Genomic DNA, 21,581 nt, shown 5'->3' with positions numbered 1-21,581 from the left:
GGGAATGATGAATAAGATAATCTATCAAGGATATATGACTTGATTTATCCATGGAAGGATGCATGTACCTTTTTAAAGGTGGAATTAAGAATAGAACATCGGTAACTTAAAACAAATCCTAGGGGAATGCATAAAGGTTGGCATTTCACCCTTAATAGGGATAGTATGAGTTTTGACAGTATGAATTGGAAAGGATTAAGGTAATAATAACCTTTAAGGATCAGTGGAGAAATTTTTCAGAAGTATATAGACAATGGTTCTAGTAATAGTGAATGGTATTTTGATATGCCCTGTATCTAGGGAATACAGGAGGAACGATTGAAGGATAACCTTAGAGGTTTTACAAGGAGAAAGGTAATATTCAAAATTCTCAAGAATAAAAATGTTGATAAAGGAAATATGACGTAATTATAATGTTGCCAAGTGGGGCACGTGTTAAACCACGAGAAAGTATGGATCGAACCAGTAATGGTCGAAATTGTTCAGGGCAATTAGGACTTAAGATAAAAGATGTTCTAATTATGATTGAGAGTCAGTCATGACAGTGATTAACCTCTAAAGACTGAGGGGATAACTTATGGAAAAATGGAATTTTTTTTTTACTCATCAGATATTAAAGAAAAGTATTTTCACATAAGCTGTGATTGAAATAAGGTAGAAAATTTATTTGGAGGTGGTTAAAATGACATTGACTGTAAGGAAATTTTACTATCAGGAAAGGCCAAAGAGGTGGCCGACACTTTAAAGGTAAGAGGATAATTATAGGCGCGTGTGCTAAAGGAATACAGTAATGATGGTTGAAGCCGTAAAGGTTGTATTATGGTTTGGAAGATTGACATTCCTTCTGATGACTGTGCAATACCCAACCGTAATAGTAGTTGGTAAAGGTTTAATTCGTGTAATCGCCATGAGCGGGCTATCTATCTCAGAAGATACTATCTTGAGATAAGCCAGGACCATAGTTCAAAAAGGACTAAACAAACCTTTGAGTTAAGTCTTCTATTGAAGGCATATGATTAAGAATGGTATTAACCTGCTATCGTTGCTTTGAGCGAAACTCTTCTGCAAATTTTATCTGCTTCATGTCATGTATGTATGTCAGGATCAGGAGTGTACTCCATGAATCATGAATGGTGATTATGTTACCTCCTTAGAAGGATTTGATACGACATGTATGGACTCCGTATGGTTAGCTATTAAGACTTCATGGAAAATGAATGACGACAGTAGGTCAGTGGTGGACCATAGTAAGGCAGCAATGATTCTGCGAGTATTGAGCTGATTATAACCGTGAGAGTCGTATTATTATACGAGGAAGGTTGGGGTGCAAGCATAGAATTCAAGTAACGATGATGTCTAGAATGAGATCCCAGATTCGATTTTCGATGTCGAGGGAGTTTCAAAGGTAATTGTGTATAAGCTCGAGGAAGAGCATGGGTCCATAGAATGATGGACGGGATAGCGAAAATATTTAGGCACGTGAAATGCGATGCTATAATACTTGATGTTGATATAAATACGTATATGTTTTGTTCTCCTATGACAAACCTCTATAGTTCAGAGGTAGGTTCCAAGCCAGATATTTTGTGGCAGTATATTTTTTTCATATATACAATTCTCTTCAGTTCGTTCTTTTCTCTTCTTTTCATTTCATGTAAGCTGAGAAGAACAACCCTTCCAGAAGGGGAGGTATTGCCGAATGACTATCTATCTTTGTGATAGAAGCCTAGTAGGATACCACATGTTGTTTAATTGCTTGTCAAGTACTAAAGGCTGGCCACCTTCTGTACTAACTATGCGATATAACAAGTGTTCATGATCATAGTGATCTCTCAACAAATTCCTTTACTTCTATATGATTAATCAAACTTTGGAAAATAGAAATAACTGAAAAAGGAGTAATAAAGTGGTGGTAGTATGCGGAATGGAAACACATTCGTGATACTAAGGTTGACGTGGTTATTAAAAGGTTATAGAACGCTAACGAGCAAAAGTATAACCAGTATAATATTAGGAACGGAAGGTAGTAGCGATTACGAACTGGAAAAGAATGGGTATTGAGAAGCAAAAGTTCTAATGATAAAAGCAATAATGAGAGTCTGTGCAATAGACTTGAAAGAATTTGGAATGATCACTTAATTCGGATTGAGTTATCTTACGACAATAGATCATATGTCATTATCGAGATGTCGCCTTATGAGATCCTTGAGGGAAGACAATGTCGATCTCCCTTATGTTAGGATGAAGTTGTAGAGCGCAAGATGCTCGGACCCGCAGTAGTCCAAAGGACCAAGGATATGATAGATCTAATCAGAGGACGGCTGGTAGTAGCCCAAGATGGACATGATAAGTATGTTGATTTGACACGAAAGGATAAAGAGTATGAAATAGGGGACCTAGTAATGATATAGGTATCCCTTGGAAAGGATTGATGAGGTTCGGAAAGAAAGGAAAGCTAAGTCTACAATTTGTTGGACCCTTGGATATATTAAGACGTTTGGGAAGTTAGCATATGAGCTAGCCCTAACCCCGAACATGTAGCAGGTCGTAACGTGTTTCACGTATCAATGTTAAGGAAGTGTAATTCGGATGCCAGTCAAATAGGGGCATATGAGCGCATAGATATGCAACCCGACGTAACCTATATGGAGCAACCAGGAAGGGTTATAGAGTGAAAAGGAACAAGTGTTTAGGAGAAGGATTATCAAACTAGGCAGAGTTTGGTAGTAGAACCACAATGTGGAAAATTGACTCGAGAGTTAGAAAGTGTAATGCTAAGAAAGTATCCCCATTTGTTTTCTATCTGATTCCGGGACGGAATCCTTTTAAGGAGGGGAGACTGTAATAACCCCAATTTTTGAGAAATTTTTGAAACCCTTATGAATAGTGTTTTTGCTGAATGAGAAAACTTTTCATGCCACACTATGTAGGGGTTCTGATATGGATATTCTGAGATTTTATTAGTACTTTATATGGGATATAAGTGTATGTAAAGATCGTCAGAATCCAAATCCGAACACTTTGATTTTTCCCGGAAATCCACAAGATACGGAGAGAATTGAGTATAAGGTAACAGGATAAAAAGGATTGAAATTAAAGGATTATAGGAGAGGATCATAAAAGGAATATAATATATTGAGAAAGGTTAAGGGAACCTAAGTAATAAGATCCCGGGTATGATCCCTCAAACGATAAACGAGAACGAAAGATAAGCGAACCGTAAAACAAATAAGTGACCAAGAGACAAGCTTGTACAAGAAGCCAGGGATTGTGACATTATCAAACCACAAGGTGTGGACAAGTGGGAGCATAATGACATGTGCAAGGTGACACAAGCATGACATAGAAGGGAAGGAAGTGTGGTTGAATTATAACCACACAAAATCAAGGTTAATTAAGTCATTAACCAAAAACAACACAAAAATCAACCAACCAAGCAAATCATTTCATTTTCATCAAACAAAACACAAAAATATCTTTCTTCCCAAGCTAGCTCTCGGCCCATTTCTTAAAATTTGAAGATCCAAGCTCCACCACTTACTATTTAGCAAGGTAATTATCTAAGCTTCCCTATGGATAGTTACATACTTCCTATAAGTTTAAGCTTCTAATTCCAAGCCAATCTTTTTCTATAAATCAAGGAAGAAGATGGTAAATAGTAACCTTCAAGAAATAACTTTAGTTTTCTTGAATTTTTATGAAAGATTAAGGTTATACAAGCAAGGATCAAGGTTCTTTAGGCATTCAAAGCTCTTATGTTGTGTTAAAAAGCTTCAAGGAAGGTATAATCTCTTAACCAAGCTTTGTTATTGAATGTTAAGAGCATAATATGAGTATTTTAGTTCATGAGAGGCTTGATGGTTGTGTATGTAGAGATTAGTGAGTTTTGGGATGTTGTTGGATTGGTAAATGTTGTTGTTTTGATTAAAAGAACTTAAGTATGGTTAAAGTTAAGCTTAGGCATAAGTATGAATGTTAAACTTGAATTGGTTGGGGCTGTTATGATGTGTTTTGGATGGATGTTGGTTGTATGGTTGAATTGAGGTTGAATTGTGATGGTTTTTGAATGGTTTAAATTTGGGAAATCGCGTAAACATAGCCGTCGTAACGTCCGATTTTCTTTAGACTGTTTTTGTGCATAACATTAGGACCCGAGAACCCCCTGCTAGATTATGACCATTGCCATGTCTAGATAGCTCGTGTTACGAGCTTCGTTTTGATATGTAGTTCGTTCGATTCCGATGCACGGTTTAGGAGAAACGACCGTTTCAAGTAACGGCGTTTCGCGAACGAAACATTTCCCCTCGCCTTACTTTGAAACATAGGTTAAAGACCAAAAAAGGACTAATTGAAGTATGAAACATTTATGGTAAGTGTGTTAGGCAGTTGGTAAGACACTCGCGAAGGAATCGCCTTAAAACTCGTAAAGGTTAAATTATTAAAAATGGTGGAGCCGAGGGTACCCGAGTGACTTAAGCGAATCAGTGAGCGCAAAACGAGCGTTAGAGTCTAAGTTAGTTAAAGTATAGATTTACAAGTGACTTTGGTTTAATTCCAACTTACTTGTTGCTTATAGGTTACCAGACTCGTCCTGAGCCATTCGTAACCCCCAGTCGCTCAGGCAAGTTTTCTACCCGTTATACTGTTGCTGTGATGTAAATATATGTATATGCATTATCTTGTGATATTGCATGATTGTTATTAGCAAATTTTGCGATATATTGGAGCATGCTAATATGGTATATATGCATGTCTGTTTCGTAATCTGGTTATCTATCTGTTGATTTCAATGCTTATAGTTGCATAATACCTATGCTAGAAATAAGCAAGTAGTTGCGGATACCCTTAGTATAGGGGATAAAAGGTGAACATATTTCTAAACCGGGAGTCGATGTTCCCGAGTATATTATATATATATATATTTATTTATATATATATATATGGATATAGTTTTTAAAACTATGGATCGAATAAGGTTTATTCGATACCTTTATTCTATTATTTGAATATTATTTGAATATTTATTCGAGGGCTTATGACTCAGTTTATTTTATTATTTGAATATTATTTGAATATTCATTCGAGGGCTTATGACTCAGTTTATTTTATTATTTGAATATTATTTGAATATTCATTCGAGGGCTTATGACTCAGTTTATTTTATTATTTGAATATTATTTGAATATTCATTCGAGGGCTTATGACTCAGTTTATATTATTATTGAATATTACTTGGATATTCATTTGAGGATGTATGACTCCTTTATTTTATTTAATGAATATTATTTATAATATTCATTCGAGGTATTATGACTCCGCTTATTACTGAAATATATTCTTTATTTCATTAGAGAATAAAGTGTTAATAATCAAACTTATTTTCGATTATTCAAATAAAGATAATACTTTCATATAAGTATATCTTTGGTTATTTAATACTCGTTTCAAGTATAAGTTTTAAAACTTCTACTTCAATTATTTTTATAAAAGATTATTCTTTATGGGAATATTATTTAAATAATAATATTCAGTCATTTTCTAAATATTCTGGGGACTGATTTACTTCATTAAATCAGCTTTACTCCAAACACTCTTTAAAGTGTTTTCGAGTCTTCAAAATGATTTTTAAAAGTTAGAGCGGATCCCAAAACTCATTTTATATTTAAGATCTTCCTTTTTAAGGGGATTTAAATACTCGCTTAAAACCTGAGGGATCCGGCTCTGTGGTGTATTTTATATTCGCAACAAGGTTGCAGTTTTGGTAAATGAATTGATTACTTACCCAACGTTCGGGAAGTAAGTCCATCTATTGAGTCGGCATAAGCAACATGGGCTCAGTGGGCGTCCATGATAGTGTAAGTGGCTCAGTGGGAGTCCATCAAATGCATAAGTGGCTGAGTGGCAGTCCAGCATAAGGTCCTAATTATGACCAGGGTGATGACCAGTGGGGAATTCGTCCATCTACTAGTAGAAAAGGTTACTTATGGGTATCTTTGCCTGATCAGCAAGATATCTGGTTTATGCCAAAGGTTTTCTTTTCCTTCCAAATTCATTGGATATTGCAACTCTGTTCATACTTTACATAACAGAGGTTCCAGGAAATGTTTTAGAGATATATATATGTGGATATATATATATATATATCGGGACTAAATAAAGTATCTCATAACTTTTTCATTCAATAATATTTCAAAGATTGAATCTATTCAAATCTTGTCTTGTAGTCTCATCTATGTGATGAACTTTTGAAACTGATTATAACTTGAACGGTGGTAGTTCAAGTAGTATTGGGAAAGATATAAGTATATTAGGGTATTTGGTAACCTCATCCTTTAAACTTATATCTAATTAATAATTGTCTTATGAATGACAAAGATTTTCAGAAAAACGTTGAGACAAGGTTAGATATATGAGATCACCTTGCAACGATATTTTTTTATACAGTTATACACTGGGACTTTGTGTATATTATGCATGGAAGAGGACTTCCAATATTTTGAAAAGTATATATGTATATATACTGAATATTTTGCGACTTCATCGCATTAAGATATCAAACTTGGTTCATTTCTTTTGACCAAGACTTTCATGAGTATTATGAGTAGGCTCATATATTGTAAATTATTATACATATTATTTTGGTGGGCTTGCTGCTCACCCTTGCTTTATTTCTTCATCACACAACAACAGTTAGGAAAGATGGCCAGACTCCAGCAGACCCAGCGCAAGTGCGTGGGAAGCGTCCCGCGTCTTCCCGTTGATGTTGTAGCTGCTATAGCTGCAGAGGTAGATCTATTGTAGATCAGACCATCTACTTTTGAGAATCAATTATGTATAATTATAACTTGTGGCAGATAATGGCAATTAACTGTAAATTTATCAAGTAATCATTTTGGGTTGTAATAACTTTTAAATTGTGGATTCAAAGACTTGTACTTATTTAAATTTCATCTCTGAGACTATAACGGGTTGTGGTGTGTGTTAGTATGGGGTCACAGCATAAGGTTATTTATTATTAATTAAGTGAAGTGATATTGTGGAAAGAAAGACCGTGACGACCCGGATCCCCGACCCCGGATCTGGGGGTGTTACAACCAGCTTCCTCTCCCAACTGATGTACAACAAACTTGGGTTGCCTCACAAGAAGCGCTTGTTTTATGTCGTTAGCTCGACGTAGAATCTTGAGATCAAACGAACAATAAAACGACACTAACCACCTCGCGGTTTGCTATGTCACCATAGTAATGCTTTAACCTCTGACCATATACCTTGAATGCTTGGCCCGGATCATTCTCAAAATTTTCCACCGCTCCATGAGGAAACACAATTTTGATTATACAGGGCCCTAACCACCCTGACTTCAACTTTCCAGGAAAAAGACGGAGACGAGAGTTAAACAAAAGAACTTGTTGTCATGGCACAGATGATTTGAGTACTAGACCCCTATCGTGCCACCTCTTGACTTTATCCTTATACATTTTATTGTTCTCATAAGCTTTAAGTTGAAACTTGTCGAGTTCATTCAATTGAAGCATCCTCTTCTTTCCAGCTGCATCCAAGTCCAGATTCAACTTCTTCAAAGCCCAATACGCCTTATGCTTGAGCTCCACAAGCAAATGACACTCCTTACCATAAACCAACTTTTCCGCAAGATCTTGCCAAGTAGTGATAGACCTAGCTGGCTCAGAATGTAACCAGTCCTTAGCTTTATCCCTCAGTGAGAATGGGAAAAGCCTCAGCTTGATAGCCTCATCAGTCACACCATTATATTTGAAAGTACTGCAGATCTTGATAAAATTCCCTATGTGCATGTTGGGGTCTTCAGTCGCAGCACCTCCAAAAGAAACAGAATTCTGCACCATCTGAATAGTGCCCGGCTTGATTTCAAAGGTGTTAGCCTGAATAGCCGGATGAAGAATGCTAGACTGAATGTCATCAATTTTGGGCCGAGTAAAGTCCATAAGAGGTGGATCTGCCGGAATAATACGATCACCCATGATTATTGGCTCTTTTTGCTCACTTCCTGAATCCGAATCTCCAAAATCTATCTTCTCCGGAATATCAAGAACTTCGTTTGTCTCCTCAGCCATATCTAGAGTCATCTTGCGAGTACGAGAACGTGTTTGCATAAACGCTCGCTAAAGTACCTGAAACACAACCGGAAACAATAAGTAACACGTCTTAATCACTGAGTCCTAATGACCAATGATGGTAAGTACATAAACTAAACAAAAACGCCGAGTCCCCGGCAGCAGCGCCAAAAACTTGTTAGGGCGAAAACACGCGCTAATAACACACACAAGTATACGCGTTCACAAGTAATATAGAATACTTTCTAGTTCGTTCCCACAGAGACTCAGACTAATTATGTTCAATTAAACTCACTCACCGATGTATGATTACATCTCAATGTTAAGACAATAACACTTAGATTTGATTAACTAATTATTAACTACAATTAACTACGAGAATTAAGCACTTAATTAACACTTGAATTAATAATATTAAATCACTCATGAGATCACAACTTCATTACTACTTCCTTCAGTAGTCATTGTTATTACCCTTAGCATGCAACAGTGATGATATTAATCAAATAACACGAAACTGATAAAAGCCAACTTTCATTGTACTAATACCATTCCACCAAGCATCCACAAATAAGATAGAAGTTGAATAGGGATTAATTATTTTGAGTCCCTATATGTCTACAGAAATTGACAACATAACGATTTAAGCACAAGTTATTCCTTTTGATTACACAGGGCGAATAAACCGGTTAGAGTTATCCACTAATCATGCATACTCTTACATGAACCTATGCTAGCATAGCAAGTTCTAAATCTCAAGATCCACCGTCGCTTCACAAGAGATTAACACCCTATCTTATATGTTCGCGATGCACATAAGACGAATACGCACAACCAATACTAGATATCATACAATCATCACACACTAAGGTATTAAACAACTAACTAAAGAATTCTATAGCAAATCCGTTACGACCCCATGATCACGATTAGCCCATGATAGCACTCATCGTCATCATGGGTTCATATGAAAACATGATAATAACACACAAGAATAATAACTAAAACTACTTATATTAAACCAGAGTACGTCACAAGAGTAAATAGGTTCAAAGTAAAGAAAACTAGCATCCAACGTTACAATGAAATAAAGAATCACAAGAAAATCTGCTTCCTCTTCGTTGCGGTGTGCTAAAGCGGTCTTCTTCCTTATCTCCTCGCTCTTCGATTAATACTACGATCCAACCTTTATGAAATGTCTTCTGAAATCTACTTATATAGGAGTCCCATAATACCCAGCTAACTCAGAAGTTGGAAGTTAAATAGAATAAGGAGCCTAAAATAACCTGAGAGGTCGCTCAGCAGAGCTGAGCGGGCGCCCTTCTGGAATCTGCACTATTTTTCTCCCGTTTCTTCACTGCAATCTGCTCCTATCTTCCCACTTGCAATGCTAAACACATGCCAAGGCTTATTATTGATGAAATCTCTCTCGAAATATAATTAATACCCTGAAATGCATAAACACTAGAAAAACGCATCAAATACACAAAATACTTGATTTCAAGACATCGATTCAAGCCATTTTAAGACGTTCTAAGTGGTATAAAATGCCACTTATCACACCCCCAAACTTAAATCGATGCTTGTCCTCAAGCGTCACAAATTCAAAAACAAAACAAAAACAAGCATGAATGCAATCTATATGAAATGCAGCGATCCCCCTTACTACGACCAAACCAACTAACTTACGACATCTCAACAAATGCAATTAGGCGAATAAAGATCAATCAAACCAGGCAAACTAACATACATCCAGAAATGTGGTGTATGCAAATGCTTAACAGATATGCTTCGAAACTAGATCAATTATCATAACTCGGCTATCCTCAAGGAAATCACATGATTATACGAAGAATAAAAATTCTAGGCACAAAATGACTTATAACACTTCAAGATTACTGGAGCTTATTACGGAATCACGGTTTAATTTAACACAACAAACATATGCTTATTTGACCGTGCAATGAGTGAGGTCCACAAAAGACTTATACAATGGCATCCATGTAGCGAGCGTTAGGTTTGCGGATCCCAGACTATAAAAGCCTTAGGTCACTAGGCACAAAGTCCCCTTAGAACTTAATAACTCGAATACCAAAGAGCCCACTCGTGATCAATTGTACATTAACTCTTTTTTTTTCTTTTCTCTTTTTTTCTTTTCTTTTTTTTATTTTCTTCTTTTTTTCAAAATTTCCGAGCAAGTGCGTTTCACTCCATCTTGCTCAACCCTAGACTACTCGCATAAAAATACGAGCCGGCTACTAACCATTTGACGCCTAGCCACAATTAGCAATGAATTCCATTTTTTCACTCCATTTTTTTCTTTTCATGCCTTTTATCACTAAGAACCTATTATAAAATTCTAAGCATAATTAATAGATTAACCTCGAAAACCATCGAACAATAACAATAATCTAGTCCTTAAGCATTCTCTAAGACTTAGTGAAATTACAAGTGTTTCTAGCATGCATATCAACCTACACGACTCAACATCACTTTAATGCTATCACTACACTCGCATCAACATCATAAATTAATTGGTAAATCAGCGCAAAAGGGATCATGGTATATGCATGAGCTACATGACATGATAAATAAAGCTATAAATAAAAAAATAAAAAACTATATGGCAAAAAATATGCAACTATATGAACTAAACTATCATGAATATGCAACTATATGACACACACACAAAATATTCCTTAACTACAACCCCCAAACTTAAAATCTTCACTGTCCCCAGTGAAGGTAGTAGAAAGGAAGACAAGGTATACCTACTCGGAGGGATCATCCTCATCATCATCACCCTCAGAGGGTGGTATATCAGGAGGCGGATATGCAGAGTCCTCACAAAAAACTGGCCACTAGATGTCAGCTCCAAGGCCTCTAAAAGCAGACCCAAGCGCAAGGGTGAGCTCCTGATCAAACCTGCTCTGCGTCTCGTACATAACATCCATCCTCCTCGACAGCCTTCTATACTGGGCATTAGCCATCCCAGCACCCTCCTGAGCTCTAGAAGAACTAGCCTCATCTCACCTTGACCTCGCCATGGTAGTACCACATGTTGGACGCCCTCCTGGAAGATGATAACCCAGCCCATGCTCCTCGGGCTCTCCACCAGTCCACTCCTGCATCGCATGCAGAGTCTCGGAGTCAATAGGAGCGGCCGGCAACTACAACTGCTCGTAAGACGGCCACTGAACTCCCACTGCTCAGCAAAGCTTTGTAACCGTGGATGCCTAAGGGATGTTCATGTGCTTAGCTCCCCTCAAAAACTTCAGAATTCCTTGGTAGATAAACTCACCAAGGTCCACATAGTACTCCTCATTCAAAAATTCCCCATAACAACTGTGCTCTCTCTACTGTGACCTCATGTGCATGTGAAGTAGGAAGAATATTAGCGCAAATAAAAGCATTCCATGCACGAGCATACCTATTCATCGCAATCACTGAAAAATGGCGATACTCGATAGTCCCGGTCTTGAAAGTACAAACTGTGCCCGGCCTACAGAGAGTAGCATAAATAAAGTCCAAGTCAAAATCCTCAGCAGTCTTCTCGTTCCAGTTCTCCTTCGTGGGCTTCCTCTGTCGCTGCCCAATCACACGGCGAATCGCCGCAGGGTGATAATCCACCATCATCCCCCGAACAACAGAATACCCATTCTTTTCAGCCTTGGCGTTCACATAGAACTCGCGAACAACGCTCATCGGAATTGCTTCAGGAGACTCACAGAAAGCAATCCAACCCTTCTCAGCAATTATAGTCAATAACTCACCATCCCTCCCCGATGGTAAGAACCCCCTCTCCTTCAAAATCGGCTTACCCAGAAGCCAGGTATACTCCTCCTCAGCAGCGCTATCAAACAACTGAGGCCTCGCAGCAGTACCCCTCGAAGAATCAGCAGTAGGGACGGTGTTGCTGCTATCAATAGTCCTGGACCTCTTGGGTGCCATCAGAATTGAGAAAAAGTGTTTAAGATTTGTGTTTTTGAATATAGGAGAGAGTTTAAGGTTTGAAAGTGAATGGGGAGTATATGGAATAGGTGTATGTATATATAGGGTATAGATTAGGGTAAAATTTGATTAGGAGTGGGTTTGAGGGTTAAAAACATGGAATAATGGGGAAATAGGTCATGGGTAATGGGGCTGTGTTTTGTTTTTTTATTTTTCAGATTTTTTTGGATTTTTATAGGACTTAAAAAAATTTCTTCCAATCGGGCCCTGAGCGGTCGCTCAGCAGAGCTGAGTGGGCGCTCAGGGGTCTTCTGGAATTTTTTTTTCCTTGCCTTGTTTTTCTGATTTTTTTGTGGTTTTGGATAGGGAACTAACTTCTAAGGGTTCCTGTAACAACAAATCATGGGTTGCCTCCCAGGAAGCGCTTCTTTTTCGTCATTAGCTTGACGTAGCGTACCTTAATCAAGTTGACAATAAAACGGCACTAACCACTTCTCGGTTTTCTGTGTCCCCATAGTAATGCTTCAAACGCTGACCATTAACCTTGAATGCTTGGTCCGGATCGTTCTCAAAAATCTCCACCGTTCCATGTGGAAACACAGTTTTGACAATAAAAGGTCCAAACCACCTTGATTTAAACTTCCCAGGAAAAAGTCGGATACGAGAGTTGAATAAAAGAACTTGCTGTCCCGGCACAAATAACTTAGGATGTAACTTCCTATCGTGCCACCTTTTCACTTTTTCCCTGTACATTTTGTTGTTCTAGTACGCTTGGAGTCGAAATTCATCAATTTCATTTAGCTGAAGCATTCGCTTCTTTTCAGCTGCATCTAGATCCAGGTTCAACTTCTTCAACGCCCAATAGGCCTTATGCTCAAGCTCCGCAGGTAAATGACATCCATTACCATACACAAGTTGAAATGGAGACATCCCAAGTGGAGTCTTATATGCCGTTCTGTAAGCCCAAACAGCTTCATCGAGCTTTAAAGACCAATCCTTCCTTGACTGACAAAAACCTTCTCTAAAATGCGTTTGATCTCTCTGTTAGACACTTTCGCTTGACCATTCGTTTGCGGATGATAGGCAGTAGCAACACGATGATTCACATTGTAGCGCTGCATCATAGAAATAAACTTACGGTTGCAGAAATGCGACCCTTCATCACTTATAATTACTCGTGGCATTCCAAACCTTGTGAAAATCTGCTTATGAAGAAAATTCAACACTACCTTTGCATCATTTATCGGTAGAGCTTTGACTTCTACCCATTTTGAGACAATCGACTGTCAGCAAGATGTACTGATTATTGCAGGACGAGACAAAAGGCCCCATGAAATCGATTCCCCAAACATCAAAGACCTCGACTTCAAGCATCACATTTAGCGGCATCTCATCCTTTCTCGTAAGATTCCCCACTCTTTGGCAATGATCACACCTTAAAACGAACTGATGAGCATCCTTAAACAAAGTAGGCCAGAAAAAACCTGCTTGCAGAATACGAGCAGCCATCTTCTCACCACCATAATGTCCACCATAAACTGTTGAGTGGCAGTCTCGTAATATCCCCTCTATCTCACAGAATGGGATACATCTCCTGATGATCTGGTCAGCTCCCTGTCTAAATAAATACGGTTCATCCCACATATACCACTTCACCTCATGCAGGAACTTCTTCTTTTGAGCTGTGGTCAAATTAGGAGGCATTATATTGCTGACAAGATAATTCACAATATCTGTGAACCATGGCTCTTCCTCCTGAACTGCGAACAACTGCTCATCCGGAAAAGATTCGTTGATCAATGTCTTATCATGTGAAGTAGACTCGGGATTCTCCAATCTAGAGAGATGGTCAGCTACTTGATTCTCAGTACCTTTTCGATCCTTGATCTCTAATTCAAATTCCTGTAGCAAGAGCACCCAACGAATGAGTCTGGGCTTCGAATCCTTCTTGGAAACCAAATAGTGAATGGCCGTGTGATCAGTGAGCACTGTCACCTTTGTCCCAAGCAAATAAGATCGAAATTTTTCGAAACCAAAGACTATAGCCAAGAGCTCCTTCTCAATAGTGGTGTAGTTCATTTGAGCTCCATTTAAGGTCTTTCTAGCATAGTAGACCGCATGAAAGAGATTATTCTTGCGCTGCCCAAGAACTGCACCCACTGCATAATCACTCGCATCACACATCATTTCAAAAGGCTCTGCCCGATCAGGTGTTGTAATAACTGGTGCAGTTATCAAACTCTTCTTGAGAGTCTCGAATGTCGTCAAGCATTCATCATCAAATTTAAAAGGCACATCCTTCTCGAGCAAATTACACAACGGCTTAGATATTTTTGAAAAGTCTTTGATGAAACGCCGATAAAAACCCGCATGACCAAGAAAACTACGGATTCCCTTCACAGAAATAGGTGGTGGAAGATTTTCAATGACTCCCACCTTGGCTTTGTCCACCTCAAGACCCTTTCTAGAGACCTTATGCCCAAGAATAATGCCTTCACGCACCATAAAGTGACATTTTTCCCAATTGAGCACCAAATTAGTTTCCACACACCTTTTAAGTACTACACGAAGATTATTCAAACATTCATCATACGAATGTCCAAAGACGGAGAAGTCGTCCATGAACACTTCGACATTATTTCCAATCATATCAGAGAATATAGCCATCATACATCTCTACAAAAGTGGCCGGTACACCACATAAGCCAAACGAAACTCTACGAAAAGCAAACGTGCCAAATGGACAAGTGAAGGTAGTCTCTTCTTGATCCTCTGGTGAAATACATATCTAATTATACCCCGAATAACCATCCAGAAGATAATAGTACTCGTGACCGGCCAACCTGTCAAGCATCTGATCAATAAACGGAAGAGGGAAGTGATCCTTCCTCGTGGCCTTGTTCAACTTTCTGTAGTCCATGCATACCCTCCATCCTGTGACTGTTCGAGTGGGGATGAGCTCGTTCTTCTCATTTGCTACCACAGTAATACCTCATTTCTTAGGTACACATTGCACAGGGCTTACCCAAGAACTGTCAGAAATAGGATAAATGATTCCTGCATCCATCTACTTCAGAATTTCTTTCTTCACCACTTCTTTTATGATAGGATTAAGTCTGCGCTGTTGCTCAACAGTCGGCTTACTACCCTCCTCTAGCAGAATCTTATGCATGCAGTATGAAGGGCTGATCCCTTTGATGTCTTCTATAGTCCATCCGATAGCCGATTTGAATTCTCTCAAGATCCTTAAGAGCTTATCCTCCTCACTACCTGAAAGGTCAGATGCAATAATAACATGTAAAGTAGATGCATCACCTAAAAAAGCATACCTCAAGTGTTCAGGCAATGGTTTAAGCTCCAAAGTAGGTGCTTCCTCAATAGATGGTTTGAGCTTTCCTTCAGCATTTTTGAGGTCAGAAGTACCAAGAGATTCAAATGGCATGTCTAGCTTTCGCCTCCAGGGAGAAGCATTTAGATATTGTAGTTGCTCATTGATATCCTCATCATCACTGTCAAAATCCCCCACTAAGGCTTTCTCTAATGCATCAGTCATTAGCATATGATCAAGTTCTGAAGTAACCGCAGAATCAATCAAATCCACTTTTAAGCACTCCTCATCTTCTGTAGGGAATTTCATTGCTTGGAATACATTGAATGTCACATCCTGATCCTGCACCCTCATCATAAGTTCACATTTCTGCACATCTATCAAGGTACGGCCTGTAGCCAAGAAGGGTCTCCCCAAGATTATGGGGATCTTCTTATCTTTCTCAAAATCCAGAATAACAAAGTCTGCAGGAAAGAAGAGCTTATCCACCTTTACAAGCACATCCTCCACTATGCCTCGTGGATATATAATAGAACGATCAGCCAATTGTAGAGACATGTAGGTGGGCTTTGGATCAGGTAAGTTCAGCTTTTTGAAGATCGACAATGGCATCAGATTGATGCTTGCTCCCAAATCACAAAGGCACTTGTCAAAAGACAACTTGCCAATGGTGCAAGGAATGGTGAAGCTACCTGGATCTTTAAGCTTTGGAGGTAACTTTTGTTACAGCACAACACTGCATTCTTCCGTTAAAGCAACGGTCTCAAGATCATCCAGTTTCACCTTCCTTGAACGAATACTCTTCATAAACTTCGCATAAATAGGCATTTGTTCCAGAGCCTCAGTGAAAGGTATGTTGATGTGAAGTTTCTTGAACACCTCCAGAAACTTACCGAACTGCTTATCCAACTTTTATTGTTGCAATCTCTTAGGGAAAGGTGGTGGAGGATAGAGTTGTTTCTCCCCTGTATTACCTTCAGGCAGAGTGTGTTCAACAGTAGTCTTCCTTGGTTCCACTGCTTTCTCCTTTTGCTTAGCTTCTTCATCACCAACTTCAACTTCTCCTTCTTTTGCTTTTTCAGCATCAGCAACTTTTCCAGACTGTAAGGTAATAGCCTTGACTTGCTCTTTAGCTTCCTTCCTGCCTGGCACTTCAGTATCACTGGGAAGTGTGCCAGGTTGACGATTGAGCACTGCATTGTCTATTTGACCGATTTGATTTTCCAAGGTCTTAATAGAGACCGCCTGACTTTTGCACAACAGCTTAAGTTCCTCAAAATCAGCACTAGAGGGTGAAGCTACACCTCCTTGTTGAGGATATGATTGCCTTTGAGCATACTGCTGTGGTTGCTGAAATTCAGGTGGATTGAACTGTTTACTTACGCCTTGTTGATATGGTTGCTGAATAGCATTCTGACTATTACTCCAGCTGAAATTTGGATGATTTCTATTGTTAGGATGATAAGTAGCTGGCACAGGCTGCTGCGGACACTGATAATTGTTCACATACTGAACAGATTCATTAACAAGAGAACACTGATCCGTAGCATGAGAACCTGCACAAATTCACAGACCATAGCTATCTGATGGACCCCATAGGTGGCTAGAGAATCGACCTTCATAGACAGCGCTTGGAGCTGCGCTGCAATAGCTGTAGCTCCATCAACTTCCAGAATACCTGCTACCTTCCCAGGCACCATCCTTTGAGTTGGGTTTTGATGATCATTTATAGCCATAGTCTCAATAAGATTATAAGCCTCAGTATAGCTTTTGGCCCACAAGGCGCCTCCAGCTGCTGCATCGAGTATGGGCCGAGATTGGGCCCCCAAACCATTATAGAAACTAGTGATCAACATCCAATCAGGCATTCCATGATGTGGACACTTTCTCAACATCTCCTTGTAGCGCTCCCAAGCTTCGCACATAGATTCTGTAGGTTACTGCATAAACTGCGTAAGAGCACTCCTCATAGCAGCAGTCTTCGCCATTGGATAAAACTTCACCAGAAACTTTTGCGCAAGATCTTGCCAAGTAGTGATAGACCCAACTGGCTCAGAATGTAACCAGACCTTAGCCTTTTCCCTCAGTGAGAATGGGAAAAGCCTCAGCTTGATAGCCTCATCAGTTACACCATTATATTTGAAAGTACTGCAGATCTCGACAAAATTCCTTATGTGCATGTTGGGGTCTTCAGTCGCAGCACCTCCAAAAGAAACAAAATTTTGCATCATCTGAATAGTGTCCGGCTCGATTTCAAAGGTGTTAGCCTGAATAGCCGGATGAAGAATGCTAGACTGAATGTCATCAATTTTGGGCCGAGTAAAATCCATAACAGCTGGATCTGCCGGAACAATACGATCACTCATGATTACTGGCTCATCCTGCTCACTTCCTGAATCCGAATCTTCAAAATCTATCTTCTCCGGAATATCAAGAACTTCGTCTGTCTCCTCAGCCGTATCTAGAGTCCTCTTGCGAGTACGAGAACGTGTTTGCATAAACACTCGCTAAAGTACCTGAAACACAACCGAAAACAATAAGTAACACGTCTTAATCACTCAGTCCTAATGACCAATGATGGTAAGTACATAAACTAAACAAAAACGCCGAGTCCCCGGCAGCGGCACCAAAAACTTGTTAGGGCAAAAACACGCGCTAATAACACATGAAAGTATACGCGTTCGTAAGTAATATAGAATACTTTCTAGTTCGTTCCCACAGAGACTCAGACTAATTATGTTCAATTACACTCACTCACCAATGTATGATTACTTCTCAATATTAAGACAATAACACTTAGATTTGATTAACTAATTATTAACTACAATTAACTACGAGAATTAAGCACTTAATTAAAACTTGAATTAACAATATTAAATCACTCATGAGATCACAACTTCATTACTACTTCCTTCAATAGTCATTGTTATTACCCTTAGCATGCAACATCGATGATATTAATCGAATAACACGAAACTGATAAAAGCCAACTTTCATTGTACTAATACCATTCCACCAAGCATCCACAATTAAGATAGAAGTTGAATAGGCATCAATTATATTGAATCCCTATATGTCTACAGAAATTGACAACATAACGATTAAAGCACAAGTTATTCCTTTTGATTACACAGGGCGAATAAAATGGTTAGAGTTATCCACTAATCATGCATACTCTTACATGAACCTATGTTAGCATGGCAAGTTCTAAATCTCAAGATCCACCGTCGCTTCACAAGAGATTAACACCCTATCTTATATGTTCGCGACGCACATAAGACGAATACGCACAACCAATACTAGATATCATACAATCATCATACACTAAGGTATTAAATAACTAACTAAAGAATTCCAAAGCAAATCCGTTACGACCCCATGATCATGATTAGCCCATGATAGCACTCATCGTCATCATGGGTTCATATGAAAACATGATAATAAAACACAAGAATAATAACTAAAACTACTTATATTAAACCAGAGTACGTCACAAGAGTAAATAGGTTCAAAGTAAAGAAAACTAGCATCCAACGTTACAACGAAATAAAGAATCATAAGAAAATATTCTTCCTCTTCGTTGCGGTGTGCTAAAACGGTCTTCTTCCTTATCTCCTCGCTCTTCGATTAATACTACGATCCAACCTTTGTGAAACGTCTTCTGAAATCTACTTATATAGGAGTCCCATAATACCCAGCTAACTCAGAAGTAGGAAGTTAAACAGAATCAGGAGGCTAAAATAATAAATCTGATTTCCCGTCCCTGAGTGGCCGCTCAGCATTCCTGAGCGGGCGCTCAACTTCCTGAGCGGTCGCTCAGCAAAGCTGAGCGGGCGCTCAGACCCCTTCTGGAATCTGCACTATTTTTCTCCCGTTTCTTCGCTGCAATCTGCTCCTATCTTCCCACTTGCAATGCTAAACACATTCCAAGGCTTATTATTGATGGAATCTCTCCCGAAATGTAATTAATACCCTGAAATGCACAAACACTAGAAAAACACATCAAATACATAAAATACTTTATTTCAAGACATCGATTCAAGCCATTTTAAGACGTTCTAAGTGGTATAAAATGCCACTTATCAGCAACGCCTTAACTTCAACCCTTTTCGACACATAATCGACCGCCAACAAGATGTACTGATTGTTACAAGATGAGAAAAATGGCCCCATGAATTTAATTCCCCAAATATCGAAGAATTCAACCTCGAGAAGCACATTAAGAGGCATCTCATCCCTCTTAGACATATTACCCACACGTCGACATCGATCACATTTCAAAACAAACTGATGAGCATCTTTAATCAAGGTTGGCCAAAAGAAACCTGCTTGAAGAATACGAGATGCTGTCTTTTCTCCACCATAGTGTCCTCCATAAGTCGTTGAGTGGCAATCTCGCAAAATCCCCCTCGTTTCGCTGTAAGAAATACATTTGCTGATGATTTGGTCAGCTCCTTGTCAAAAAAGAAATGGCTCATCCCACATATACCACTTCACTTCATGTAGAAACGTCTTCCTTTGAGCATATGATAATTCGGGAGGCATGATATTACTCACAAGGTAGTTCACAATGTTTGCAAACCACGGTTCTTCCTTTTACACTCCAAATAGCTGCTCATCGGGAAATGACTCATTTATCAATGTCTTGTCCAGTGAACTAGCATTAGGGTTTTCTAAATGAGATAGATGATCACCTACTTGATTTTCAGTCCCCTTTTTGTCCTTGATCTCTAATTCAAATTCTTGAAGTAAAAGAACCCATCTGATTAATCTAGGTTTCGAGTCCTTCGAGACGAGACAACGAATTGCAGCGTGATTAGTGAAAACTGTCACTTTAGTCCCAAGTAGATAAGATCAAAATTTCTCAAAACCATAGATAATAGCCAAAAAAATTCCTCCGTAGTAGTATAATTCAGTTGAGCACCATTCAAGGTCTTACTAGCGTAGTAGACCACATTAAATATATTGTTCATTCTCTGTCCAAGAACTGCTCCAACTGCATAGTCACTTGCATCGCACATCATCTCAAAAGGTTCATTCCAGTCAGGTGCAGTTATGATAGATTCCATGATTAAACTCTTCTTCAATGTCTCAAAAGCGGAAAGGCACTCATCATCAAACTTGAAAGGGACATCTTTCTCTAGCAAACTGCACGATGGCTTCGAAATCTTAGAGAAGTCCTTGATGAAACGCCTAAAGAAACCCGCATGACCAAGAAAACTATGAATTCCCTTAACAGAAATAGGTGGAGAAAGATTTTTAATGACCCCCGCCTTGGCTTTGTCCACCTCAAGACCTTTACTAGAGACCTTGTGCCCAAGAATAATGCCCTGTCGCACCATAAAGTGACATTTCTCCCAATTGAGAACCAAGTTGGTCTTAACACACCTCTTAAGAACATGTCCAAAATTCTGCAAGCATTCATCAAAAGAATCGCCCAATACAGAGAAGTCGTCCATGAACACCTCCATATTCTGGCCAATCATATCAGAAAATATGGCCATCATATACCTCTGAAATATGGCTGGTGAACCACACAGACCAAAAGAAACTCGTCTGAAGGCAAAAGTACCAAATAAACAAGTGAAGGTAGTCTTTTCCTGATCCTCTGGAGCGATACAAATCTGATTATAAGCCGGATAGCCATCCAGAAGATAGTAGCACTCATGACCAGCCAATATGTCGAGCATCTGGTCGATGAAAGGCAGAGGGAAGTGATCCTTCCTAGTGGCCTTGTTCAGCTTCCCGTAGTCCATACAAACTCTCCATCCCATGACTGTTCATGTAGGAATGAGCTCATTCTTCTCATTAGCCACAACTGTGATACCTCCTTTCTTCGGTACATACTGAACTGGACTCACTCAAGAACTGTCAGAAATGGGAAATAGAATCCATGCATCCAGCCACTTAAAAATTTCCTTCTTCACTACTTCCTTCATGATTGGAATGAGTCTTCTTTATTGCTCAACCGTAGGCTTGCTACCTTCCTCTAGCAAAATTTTATGCATGCAATAAGAAGGGCTGATTCCCTTAATATCAGCTATGGTCCAACCAATTGCCGATTTGAACTCTCTAAGAATTCTCAAGAGCTTCTCCTCATCGTTAACTGAAAGGTCAGATGCAATAATAACAGGCAAAGTAGATGCATCACCTAAAAAGCATACCTCAAATGTTCAGGTAAAGGCTTAAGCTCAAGAGTAGGAGCTTCCTCA

The 21,581-nt window shown here is 39.0% G+C and overlaps 1 non-coding gene across 1 annotated transcript; it reads left to right on the top strand.

Moving 5' to 3' along the window:
- Positions 1–17,235: 17,235 nt before the first annotated feature.
- LOC141662974 (small nucleolar RNA R71) lies at positions 17,236–17,342 on the top strand. The gene has a single exon (XR_012551071.1). It is a non-coding gene; the product is annotated as a small nucleolar RNA R71 (small nucleolar RNA).
- The last annotated feature ends 4,239 nt before the right edge of the window (positions 17,343–21,581 follow it).

This window comes from Apium graveolens, chromosome 5 (genome assembly GCF_009905375.1).
Source record: "Apium graveolens cultivar Ventura chromosome 5, ASM990537v1, whole genome shotgun sequence".
Lineage (NCBI taxonomy): Eukaryota > Viridiplantae > Streptophyta > Magnoliopsida > Apiales > Apiaceae > Apium > Apium graveolens.
This window is presented reverse-complemented; position numbering and strand designations above follow the sequence as displayed.